This window comes from Xyrauchen texanus, chromosome 28, assembly GCF_025860055.1.
Source record: "Xyrauchen texanus isolate HMW12.3.18 chromosome 28, RBS_HiC_50CHRs, whole genome shotgun sequence".
NCBI classification, from domain to species: Eukaryota; Metazoa; Chordata; class Actinopteri; order Cypriniformes; family Catostomidae; genus Xyrauchen; species Xyrauchen texanus.
In genome coordinates this window covers 946,834-959,333 of record NC_068303.1, presented here as the reverse complement: position 1 = coordinate 959,333, position 12,500 = coordinate 946,834, and the positions used below count along the sequence as shown (strand labels likewise).

Here is a 12,500-nt window from a genome sequence, read left to right as displayed (position 1 = left end):
GTATCGATGTTATTGGTTACTTCAGTAACACGAACTTACTTCAAGCTGCCTTGAAGGACAAGAGGAGGAGGAGTGGAGCATTTGTTTAATAAGCAAGGTCTTTTATTCAGATATTCAGAATTTCTTTCTGAATACCAAATACCAGTAACCCCAAAAGAATTTGCTACAGTAATGGGTGCTATTCCCTCTGGTTTATGTAAAAACCGTAATTACTTCACCCCAGTATCTACTGCATCCTTTCCTAAACCTTGTGATACTTCTGTTGGTCAAATCTGTTTTTCTGAGTCGAAAGCTAAAAACTATAAGATCTTTATTTCTTAAGGATTTGATTTCTGTTCCACCTGTTATTTCCATTTGGAATAATTTGTTTGGTAACCTTAATTGGAAAAAATCTGGTCTTTACAGCAGAAATTCATTCTCACAAATAAAGTGAAAGAAATGTCCTTTAAGTTGATACACAGGTTCTATCCCGTTAAGAAATGTATACAAAGATTTAAATCTGACATTGAGCTAACATGCTCTTTTTGTGTGAATTCTGATGAAACAGTGGTTCATTTATTTTGGTCGTGTCATTACACTCAGAAGCTTTGGAATGAAATTGATGTTTTTATCAAGTGTAAGATTTTGCCGGGCTTCTCAATACATATGAGAAACATTATATTTGGGTATTTTGATTCAGACCCCACAAACGAAAATGTCTGTTTTGTTATTAATTTAATTATTTTCTTAAGCAAATTCTATATTCACAAATGCACATTTTTAAACTGTAAACCTATCTTCTCTGTCTTCTTAAAAGAAATAGAAAATTATCTAAATTTGATTTCAGTATCTACTAATAAGAAAGCCATAAGGACTGTTAGAATCTGCATTTGATCTCTTCATGTGAACATTTTTGTGTGATGTAATGCCCTACCTCTTCTTTTATTGTTATATACATTATTATTATTATCTTTTTTTTTTTTATTATTATTATTATTTTTTCTATTTATTTTTGTCTTCTTTATTGTTTTGGTTGATATTATGTGATGTACGTATGCTTTCTCTTTTGTATGTTCCTGTTCTTTGCATTAAAAAAACATATATATATATATTTTTTTTTAAATAAATAAGAGGAAGATGATGCCGCTCCATGTCTCTCCTGAAAGCTCATCTTTACAGACTGATCGAAGACGATTATTAGACGATCGAAGGTCTCATATAATATTAAATTATATAATTATAGGTCAAATATTATTTACATATTGTTAGTAAGTAATACAACAAAGCACGACGTATTGCATAACTACAAATCACCGCGAGAGCTTTCCAATATGCGCGCCACTGAGTGACGTCTGTACATCCGGGTCAGAGAGCACCTGTCCATCAAAAGCTCACTATCCAATCAGAGTAGATCACTGTTAAGCCCACCCCCACGAGAGGTTTGTCTCAAAACAGCAAACGAAAAACTGCGAAGCGTAAGCGAAATCTGTGGCAATGTATTCAGAATCCACGATTTGCGAAAACGAATCTTTGAAAAACATTAACAAAAAATGAAGCATATTTGAAGAGCCTGTTAAATTCGTGCGACTGAGTTCATTTTTTTCATTTTAATTGTGTTTTTCTTCTTTTGTAATGGAATATTTTTGATAGTTTCTGAAAATGTTACGTTCAGTTTTATAAAGTTACATTCATTATTATTGACACAATCGTAATTCCATAGTTTCATGGCGGGTAACGTACTGTGCTCCAAAACATTGGTGCTGATTGGCCCAAGAGGAGTCCTGTGCGCCAATGAACGCTATCTATCGATCTGCGCTCGATTGCTCTTCCTTCATCCTCCAACTACCCGGATGTCTGTCTCAGTAACTTGAAATTGAATTTGAGAACTGAATCTGAATTGTGAGAAGTGAATGTGAAGATATATAGAGAGTTTAATTTTCAGTGAGGATCAAATTTTATTGGACTTCAGTTCCAAACGAATAAATTCAATTTCAAATGATACAATTCAGATTCAGTTTTTGAATAAATTCAATTTTAATTAAACAGTACAATTTCAAATGATGTGATTCAAATTCAGTTTTTCAATGCAATTATTCAAGTTTAGCCATTCAAATTCAAATATAATGGTTCAAATTCAGTTTCTGGTGGCACATATTTCAGCCCATAGTTGTAGCACGTAGCCTCATCTGACCTCGTCCTTCAACAGAGAGCTTCAGAAACACTCAGAGCAAGCGTGTTTGGGGCGTATTTGCATTTGTTGTGTCACAAAACGTCCACTTACCATTTCACCTGCGCAGCAGGCCAGAGAACTGAAGCCCTAACATGCGTCACACGCGTCAGTGGAAGCCGTCAGTGTGTTTGTGTGTTTGGCTGTAGTTGTCAAGAGAACATCTCACGCCGCTGTAATCGTCTCTCTCACTGTCGTCCTGAAACTCCTCTCCTGATCTCTCTTTATCTCACGGATCATCACAGTAAACACACTTTCTGTGTATTTCCATATATGCAGCGTGCTGTTACTATAAAGATCTCGTTATTTTACATCACAAGCTATGATGATATCATCTTACTATAAGTTACCAAAAGGTTTGACAATTTCTCTTTTTTAAATGTCAATGTAGTGTTTGGTGCATAAAATAATATTTTATTCATGTTGTATTTGTACTGAGGAACATTTCAATCCATATTTATTGAGCAAGAAGAGGAAGTTGTCATGGTCACACCTGGAGTCGTGAGTTTGAATCCAGGGTGTGCTGAGTGACTCCAGTCAGGTCTCCTTAGCAACCAAATTGGCCCGGTTGCTAGGGAGGGTAGCGTCACATGGGGTAACCAAATTGGCCCGGTTGCTAGGGAGGGTAGAGTCACGTGGGGTAACCAAATTGTCCCGGTTGCTAGGGAGGGTAGAGTCACGTGGGGTAACCAAATTGGCCCGGTTGCTAGGGAGGGTAGAGTCACATGGGGTAACCAAATTGGCCCGGTTGCTAGGGAGGGTAGAGTCACATGGGGTAACCAAATTGGCCCGGTTGCTAGGGAGGGTAGCGTCACATGGGGTAACCAAATTGGCCCGGTTGCTAGGGAGGGTAGAGTCACGTGGGGTAACCAAATTGTCCCGGTTGCTAGGGAGGGTAGAGTCACGTGGGGTAACCAAATTGGCCCGGTTGCTAGGGAGGGTAGAGTCACATGGGGTAACCAAATTGGCCCGGTTGCTAGGGAGGGTAGAGTCACATGGGGTAACCAAATTGGCCCGGTTGCTAGGGAGGGTAGAGTCACATGGGGTAACCAAATTGTCCAGGTTGCTAGGCAGGGTAGAGTCACATGGGGTAACCAAATTGTCCCAGTTGCTATGGAGGGTAGAGTCACATGGGGTAACCAAATTGGCCCGGTTGCTAGGGAAGGTAGAGTCACATGGGGTAACCAAATTGTCCAGGTTGCTAGGGAGGGTAGAGTCACATGGGGTAACCTCCTCGTGGTCACTATAATGTGGTTCTCGCTCTCGGTGGGGCGTGTGGTGAGTTGTGCGTGGATGCCACGGAAAATAGCATAAGCCTCCACACGCGCTACGTCTCCACGGTAACGCACTCAACAAGTCACGTGATAAGATGCGCAGATTGACGGTCTCAGATGCGGAGGCTTCTGAGATTCGTCACTACGCCACCATGAGGACTCAGAGCGCATTGGGAATTGGGCGTTCCAGATTGGGAGAAAAATTGGGGAGAAAATACCCCAATTGTCATAAAACACAAATTTTATGACAATATTTTCAGATTTTTAAGGGTTAAAGTGTCCCCATTCACTTCCATTGTTAGTGTCTCTAACCTCGATTTGTGCTTTGTTTTAAAGAAAAGGAGGGACGAGTATAAATAATTTTTTTGTGGTGACCAACGTTAAGACACAATTGCTGTAGATTGAGCTTGTATTTTCGTATAAAGGAGTGTGTAACAGTAAAGGACGGGTAAGGAGGAGGCGGGAACCTCCTGAACAGTCAACGTAAAGTTTTAATGATATAATGAACAGACACACATGAAACGTGACCGTGTGCGTCTCTCTCTCACTCTTGAACCGGCACCTCCGGCTCCCCACGCCCCGGCCACGCACTCCTCCTCGTCACAGAGTGGTGGTGGCGTAGCGGGCCAAAGCGCATACCTGGTAATCAGGAGGTTGCTGGTTCGATCCCCACAGCCGCCACCATTGTGTCCTCTGAACTCCAGATTGTCCCTGTAATAAGATAAAAGCGTCTGCCAAATGCATAAATGTAAATATAAATGATATATTAATACATATACAGAAGCACAATCTGGACACACTCATTTATTCTTTATTTCTCCCTGATTCTGTCCCAAACGGATGCTTTCCCATCAGTGTCTTGACAGCTGAGCCGATATCATCCAGACGCAGACAATGATGTCACATCCACAGATCATGCCCACATAATCAAATTAAGTCTGGGGAGGGGGGGGGGGCATCCGATTGATCATTGGAATATTAAAGCGAGAATCACTCTTATTTCCGAGGGCGCCATCTGATACTCTTAATCTATTCTGATGAGTGTGACGGCACATCAAAGACCGCAGCTACACACTCGCCGGGCCGGTCCGTGTCTGCTGTACTGGGCCTGAAGACCCCCTGCCTCTCAAATGTGCCGTCAAAAGACGATAAGGCCCTGCGACGCAATCTGCAGTGCGGTTATCATTTCCACAAATTAAAATTCTGCCGGTTGGCTTTGAAATGCAGCACAATAAATGGACTTTCAGCAGAACCGTAATGAGATGGAGATTAATAATGAACTCACTATCGGCGACAGAAGAGACGTCCCGTGAAGTGTGTTATTCATGCGCTGAAATATTCATGATATATAATGTTTCACAGGGTGTTATACAGAGTTTCAGTGCACTTACCCCCTCTGAAGGAGTCTGTACACTTCCTCAAGGACGATGCTGTGACCTTGAGATTTAGGCAGTTTCACTCGACTGTTCTCTTGATGATTCGGGTGTTCTTGACTCTTGTATGACCAATTTCTCACGATGTTCCTTCTGTAAGTCACTCTGGAGGAGGACTGGGTAAAAAATATCAATTGTCCGATGCATCTTGATCTTCATTGGAACAATCTCGATATCGATTCGTAAATTAAAATATCGAATTTGACTGTGATTAGATAATGTCTCTTTTTATATCTTTCCTGTTCTTTACAGTCAGTGCGTTTGTTGATCAATAAAGATTTATTTGTATTATTACGGAGAGCACGGATGAGTTAACGAAGCTCATTAATATGCGCTCATTTACAGACGATCTTTACACAACTGCCGGGTTTCTTAAAGAGACAGTAGCTATTTTTGGCACGTGTTCTACAAATCAATTTAAATTCTTGTAAAAAGTATCAAATAATGCATTCAAAAATAAACATATATGTAACATGTTTTATTTATTGATGGAATAAATGGATTTGAACATTTTAAAAAGTCTCAAATGTGACCAAAATTGTGAAATATATATATATTAGGGTTGTCAATCAATTAAACTTTTTCATCGAATTAATTACATAGTGTCGCAATTAATTAATCGTGATTAATTGCTTTTAATCGCATAAACAAATATTTGCTGAGAAAGCCCCTTATTATAACAATAATTCAATATATAATGATAGAATAATTATACATAATTATCTTTAAATATTAATAAATTATATATATATAAATATATATATAAAATAAAAAGATATTCAGATAATTAAAATGCATTACATTCTTGTAGCAGAAGAGTTCATCATTGATAAGTCTTTATAACACAATGTATTGATTATTATCATATTATTGATCATAAGTCAATCATTGACACACAGTTCACAGTAATCCATTACACAAGTGAATTTATCAATCAGAGATTTATTATGAGGGCTTGTTTAAGGACACCTGCGTCAGACATGCTTGTGTAGAGTCTCGGTGTGTTAGCGTCATAAACACACATGTTTAGGTCACTGTGTCATGAAATATAGTTTAATACTCAATCTTTAAACACATCTTGAGATCTCTTAGATCAGATTTGCGCTCCAAGTGTTTTGAACACAAGAATGTAACACATGTTTGTGCTGAAGTGTTTGTTCACTGTATAAACTGTGTGTTGCTCATACAGCTGAAGTTTCACTTACTGCCCCCTGGAGGAAACAGGTGGTACTTCAAGCATTTCTCAGGAATCTTCATTATCACAGTCCGGGGGCATTGCGATTAATTGCATAATTTTTTTATTAAATCGATAGCCCTAAAATATATATATATATATATATAGAGAGAGAGAGACAGAGAGAGTAAGTAATATCACATGAGCAAGAGTGTGATATGGCCCTACATCAGCAGTGTTGTGATTCGGCCACAGGTCTGGGAATCTCAGCGAGTATTGACGCTGACTATCACACCTGGAGTCGTGAGTTTGAATCCAGGGCGTGCTGAGAGACTCCAGCCAGGTCTCCTTAGCAACCAAATTGGCCCAGTTGCTAGGGAGGGTAGAGTCACATGGGGTAACCAAATTGTCCCGGTTGCTAGGGAGGGTAGAGTCACATGGGGTAACCAAATTGTCCCGGATGCTAGGGAGGGTAGAGTCACATGGGGTAACCAAATTGTCCCGGTTGCTATGGAGGGTAGAGTCACATGGGGTAACCTCCTCGTGGTGGTGATTAGTGGTTCTCTCAATGGGGCGTGTGGTGAGTTGTGTGTGGATCGTGGAGAGTAGCATGAGCCTCCACATGCTGTGAGTCTCCGTGGTGTCATGCACAACGAGTCACATGATCAGATGCATGGATTGACGGTCTCAGACGCAGAGGCGAATGAGACTCGTCCTCCACCACCTGGATTGAGGCGAGTAACCACGCCACCACGAGGACCTACTAAGTAGCGGGAATTGGGTGTTACAAATAATTTTTACTGTGCAGTTACTTTAAGCCTTAAGTATGCCTTTCATGTTTGGTTCCTGCACTGGGTGATGTGTTTATAACCCACTGGAAAGTTTGAGAGATCTTTAAGTGAGTTTAGAGTTGAACACCTCTTTATAATCCATCACTCTTTATCTATACTTGAACTTTGGATCTTTTGAGGAAAATAGGTCCTGCCATCAAACTACATCACAATGTGAGTGTGAAAACTTCGGCCACTGAAAATGGCACTTGATTTTTGAAGTGGTGATTCAACCACTACGCCTCATGAGAAATGGGGTTACTCTGAATCATCGGCTGCTTCAAGCAGGTTTCGACTTTTGTCAGATAAAAATACATCAGTGCTTCTCGACTGGTTTTGCTCCAGGAGTTTCTATTGGACACCAAAATTGTTTATCGTACAAAAGAAAACAAAATGATTCTTTTCACCTCAGATCTATTCAATTATTCCAAAAGCACATTAAATATGCAATTCACAGGTCACAAGTCAAAACAATGACTCGAATACACATGTTTTTAATCTCCGAGTTTTGAATATCAAAAAGTCATTTCGATATTTTTTATGGGCCGTAACGTCATAAATGTCAAGTTCCATCCGGAGACAGAAAACAATTCATAAAATGAAAATACGTTTCTGTAAAAAAAACTAAAGTGTTGGTATGAGAACATCAGTGTCTTGTAAATGTATATGTGGTTGAAGAATGCATTTTCACGCCTCTCTCGCCCTCTCGCTCCGAGTTGCAGGGGAGACAAAAATCCTGAAGCTGAAGAACTTGAGACCTAAAGATTACGCCAACTACAGCTGCATCGCCTCCGTCAGGAACGTATGCGGCATCGCCGACCGAAGAGTCGTCTTCAGACTCACCAATAGAACAGGTTTGACTCGGCACTTCTATTCTCACACAGATTATCACGAGCCAGATTTACAAACCTACTTCTGTCTGTATGACCCACATAGGTCAAGTGGTGAAGTTAATGGCTTTAACTGGAAATACTTAACATGAAACCAATGTTATTGAACGTTCTCAGGTATTGATTTGCATCTTCAGGGTCACTAAATAAAACAACGGTCAATGTGCTTGTACAAGCTCTTAGCCTTGGTGTTTTTGGCAAATATCAATTGAGTTATAATGAAAATACTGGCCGATTGTTTTCATGCTGTTTGTGTCTTTATTTAGGGGCCAAGCACAAAAGGTACAAATGCGCCTATTGTATCCGTTACTGTTAGTTTTAGTCTTCCGCTCTTGAGTCTATGACAGCCCATAGAACCGTACATAGGAAAGTTATGAAATTGGGTACACAGATAGAGGACCCTCTGAAAAGTATCTTACCCAAATTTGGGGTTTCTAACTTAAACGCTCTAACGCCACCATCTGTTAACATTTCTGCCCAACTAGATTTTCCGCCATATTGAATTTTCCGAAAAACCTACTATTTCAAACTCCTCCTAGACCGTATGTCGGGTTTTCCTGAAATTTTGCATGTATCATCTAGAGACACTGAAGAAAAAAAATAATTTAAATATTTTCGATAGACCTAACAGTTCTTGTGTAATGCTTCAACGAATTAGGCGGAGAGCACGCCAAAATAGATGTGAGGTTCTGTCTTTGCCACACTTTGGCATATTGAAGTGGCATAGCCAACATGACTTGAGGGTACATGCAGTTTTGACACAGCGCCACCTAGTGGTCAGGATATATGAAAAATTTCTATTTTTGCTAGTAAATTCTAAATAGTTTGGCCTAAAATCATGAGACTTGTCTCTTTAGATTCCTTTTGGCAGGACGAGTCGAATGATACCCAATTGTCATATGCCGCCATATTGGGAGTCAGCCATTTTGAACAAACAGATTGGCATATCGTTATGACACTTAGTATGCATCATCGACACCATGTCCGAGGGTACCTACAAAGTTTAGGGCTAGCGCCACCTTGTGGTCAAAAATTATAATAAAATAAGTAAAATTGCTTTTTACAATTGACTAGTTTGGTATAACATCCTGCCGGGTCATGCCGAGTATGATGATACCCAATTTGCCACGGTCCGCCATTTTGAATTGAATTGAAAACCTAAATTTTTCAAATTCCTTCAAGGCCGTACGTCCGATTCGCACAAAATTTGGCATATTTAATTGAGAGACACTCACGGCCAAAAGTTACGAAGAGCTTTTTGATAAACCAAACCGTTCTTGTGAAACGCATCAACGAATTTTGTGGCAAGATGCCAAAATGGACCTTAGGCTGTATCTTGGCAACACTTTGGTGTATTGACATGAAACTCTGTACGTCTCATTGTTACGACATCCTGACATCATCATATAGATTTGGTGACAGCACCACCTATTGGTCAAAAGGTAGAATAAATAGTATTGACTCCCAATGGGGTCATGTGAAAACATTGTAGCATAGTATTGTGATCTTTGTATTATTATTATTGCATACGGTTTCACAAAATAGTTTTTTCAACAGAACTATTCCATGTATCATTTTGATCTGTGCAGTATTTGTGCTCTTGCAGCTTCTCCGTCCATCAAGCTGTTGGTGGAAGATCCAATCGTGGTGAATCCTGGGCAGACGGTGTCGCTGGTGTGTATCACGACGGGTGGAGAGCCCGTGCCAACCCTCACCTGGTCCACCAGTGCGGGCGCTCTGCCTGAGAAGAGCGTGGTGAAGAACGGCACCCTCACTCTGCCTGCCATCTCCTCAGAGGATGCCGGCGTCTACAGCTGTGTGGCCAGCAATAACGTGGGAAACCCGGCCAAAAAATCCACAACCATCATCGTTAGAGGTAAAAGAACTCACTTTTTGATTCACAGCCTGGGAAAAGCAGTGATACAGAATACACATGTAAATATACAAATGTTTTTAGAGTTTCTTAGCATAAGTTAGGAAGATATAGGCGCTCTTGAAGAGCACTGAAGGAATGGGGGAAACACGTGTAGAGTCGTTCCAAACAAAAGTGACCATCGCAATTGGGTTCTTCCTCAAGGCCGATGGCGAAAGGTACATACAATGGTCCTTTTAATGGTCTTAATGGCGAAACATCTCGATTGATTTTTCATAAATCTGTTCAATTGCTCTCATAAATATTATATATTTATTTTTTATTTTTTTCCTAACAAACATGTAACTCTGGTTCTGTTCACCCCGTCTCCCTCTAAAAAGTCTCATTTTATTCCACTAGGTGGCAGAAAGCACTACAAAAAATATTTTCTTCTCTATCACCTTCCATCACAATATACAGATGTGAACTGTAGGGGGCACATTAACACATTATACTCCTCACAGATGTGAACTGTAGGGGGCGCTCTAACACATTTTACCCCTCACAGATGTGAACTGTAGGGGGCGCATTAACACATTTTACCCCTCACAGATGTGAACTGTAGGGGGCGCTCTAACACATTATACCCCTCACAGATGTGAACTGTAGGGGGCTCTAACACATTATACCCCTCACAGATGTGAACTGTAGGGGGCTCTAACACATTTTACCCCTCACAGATGTGAACTGTAGGGGGCTCTAACACATTATACCCCTCACAGATGTGAACTGTAGGGGGCTCTAACACATTATACCCCTCACAGATGTGAACTGTAGGGGGCTCTAACACATTTTACCCCTCACAGATGTGCTCGTCCATAGACATTCAGTCTAATGTTCAGTTCAAGCAACACCCTCATTATTTCATTGAATATCTCGGCCTCTGAGTGGACTACAAGCTCAATCTAGGGGTCATTAGAAAGCATTTGTGATGATGTAAAACTATTTTATCATCAATAGTCAAAAAAATATTTTACTGATGATTTGGTTTGCATATTCTCTTCTGGAAATCAAAGACATAAATTGGGTTATTCAGCCAAGAAAACTCACAGACAAGTAAACAGTTGCAATTATTATTTTTAACTGCATAAGGTAAAAGTAGATATAAAATGTTTAGTTATTTGGGGCTTACAGCAGCAGTTATTGGCGAGATGTTTGTATTTTATGACTTACAGAAATCATGTTTCACATTGTGATTATTTTGAAAAGCTTTCAAACTGTGATATTAGGGCAACAAAATAAACTATACAGTCACATTCCTTTTGAGATTGAGAGCTTTTATTTGATATATGACTTTCATATGCCATGTGCTATGTAAAGGACCTTTATTTTCATTTAAATATTTCTCCCCCATTACCTCTAGGGGCGCTAATTTTCTGGTTTCAATTCAAATTCAAAAGGACAATAATATAAATAAATTTATGCATCATAGTAGCTTGTCATTAATCAATTTTCTTTACTGTATTGCTGTAGATTTGAGCCATTTTGATCATGAGAATTTGGGGTTGGCAGACTATTTAATTGTAATAAAAAATTGTGTCAACAATGAATTTTTTTTCTCTTAATTTTCTTTAAGCAAAATATAATTTCTTATGTTTTCTTTTGATGCTGGGGTGACATATTACCTGGATATGTTCTGGACACGATTACAATAAAGTCCTTAGCTGGGTCTCTAACCCTGTACAGTGAAGGTTTTTGTGGCAAGAAATATTAAGCAGTCAGAGTTGACGCCCCTAATGAGTGAACGCATGTGATTGTTTGTGTGAGTTTATGTTTGTTTGTCACACTGGTCCTTGAACAGCCCTCCGAGCATTGCTTTGGCAAATGCCGCATCAGTGTTTGGGCAGATCTCTGTGTGGCAGATGGCGGCTTTTCTCGGCACCCTCACGACAGCTCGCGATGACTTTCAGTTTGGCCCGTTCCTCTGGTATCCCAGCATGCTAGTGGCTTACCAACGTCCCTCTGTCAGGATTAAAGGATCTTAATGGCTCGCCAAAAAATGGGTCCATTTTCAGCACTTTATTTCATGCGCATCCAGAGCATCTCTCTCTCTGTAACGTGAGCGTCGGAGGTTTCTAACAGACATCACTTTCCATAAAAGGCGCCACTCTGTATTCCTCTGAAACTGATACTGGTGCATTTGTCATCTGAAACACCTCTTACCATGTGCCATCACACCTCTGAGAGTGATGTAGGTTTCCTTCAACACTCTGTTACTCTAGGAAATGAGCCGTACAGCAGAAATCAAACACTTCCTACAACTAGTTTAGAGGAAACCGCACTGAAACTCTTCATGTTATTGTTTCAATTATCTATTGTTTGCACTGTTTATGCAGCGTCACCCTCACCCTCACCCTCAACCTCACCCTCACCCTCAACCTCACCCTCAACCTCACCCTCACCCTCAACCTCACCCTCAACCTCACCCTCACCCTCAACCTCACCCTCAACCTCACCCTCACCCTCACCCTCACCCTCAACCTCACCCTCACCCTCACCCTCAACCTCACCCTCACCCTCAACCTCACCCTCAACCTCACCCTCACCCTCAACCTCACCCTCAACCTCACCCTCAACCTCACCCTCACCCTCACCCTCAACCTCACCCTCAACCTCACCCTCAACCTCAACCTCACCCTCAACCTCACCCTCACCCTCAACCTCACCCTCAACCTCACCCTCACCCTCAACCTCACCCTCAACCTCACCCTCACCCTCAACCTCACCCTCAACCTCACCCTCAACCTCACCCTCACCCTCAACCTCACCCTCAACCTCACC

The 12,500-nt window shown here is 40.7% G+C and overlaps 1 protein-coding gene and 1 pseudogene across 2 annotated transcripts in view; both read left to right on the top strand.

Moving 5' to 3' along the window:
* LOC127621861 (MAM domain-containing glycosylphosphatidylinositol anchor protein 2-like) overlaps positions 1-12,500 on the top strand; it is a 286,776-nt pseudogene that overhangs the window by 89,319 nt on the left and 184,957 nt on the right.
* LOC127621889 (mitochondrial basic amino acids transporter-like) overlaps positions 1-12,500 on the top strand; it is a 236,701-nt gene that overhangs the window by 141,989 nt on the left and 82,212 nt on the right. The window lies entirely within an intron of this gene.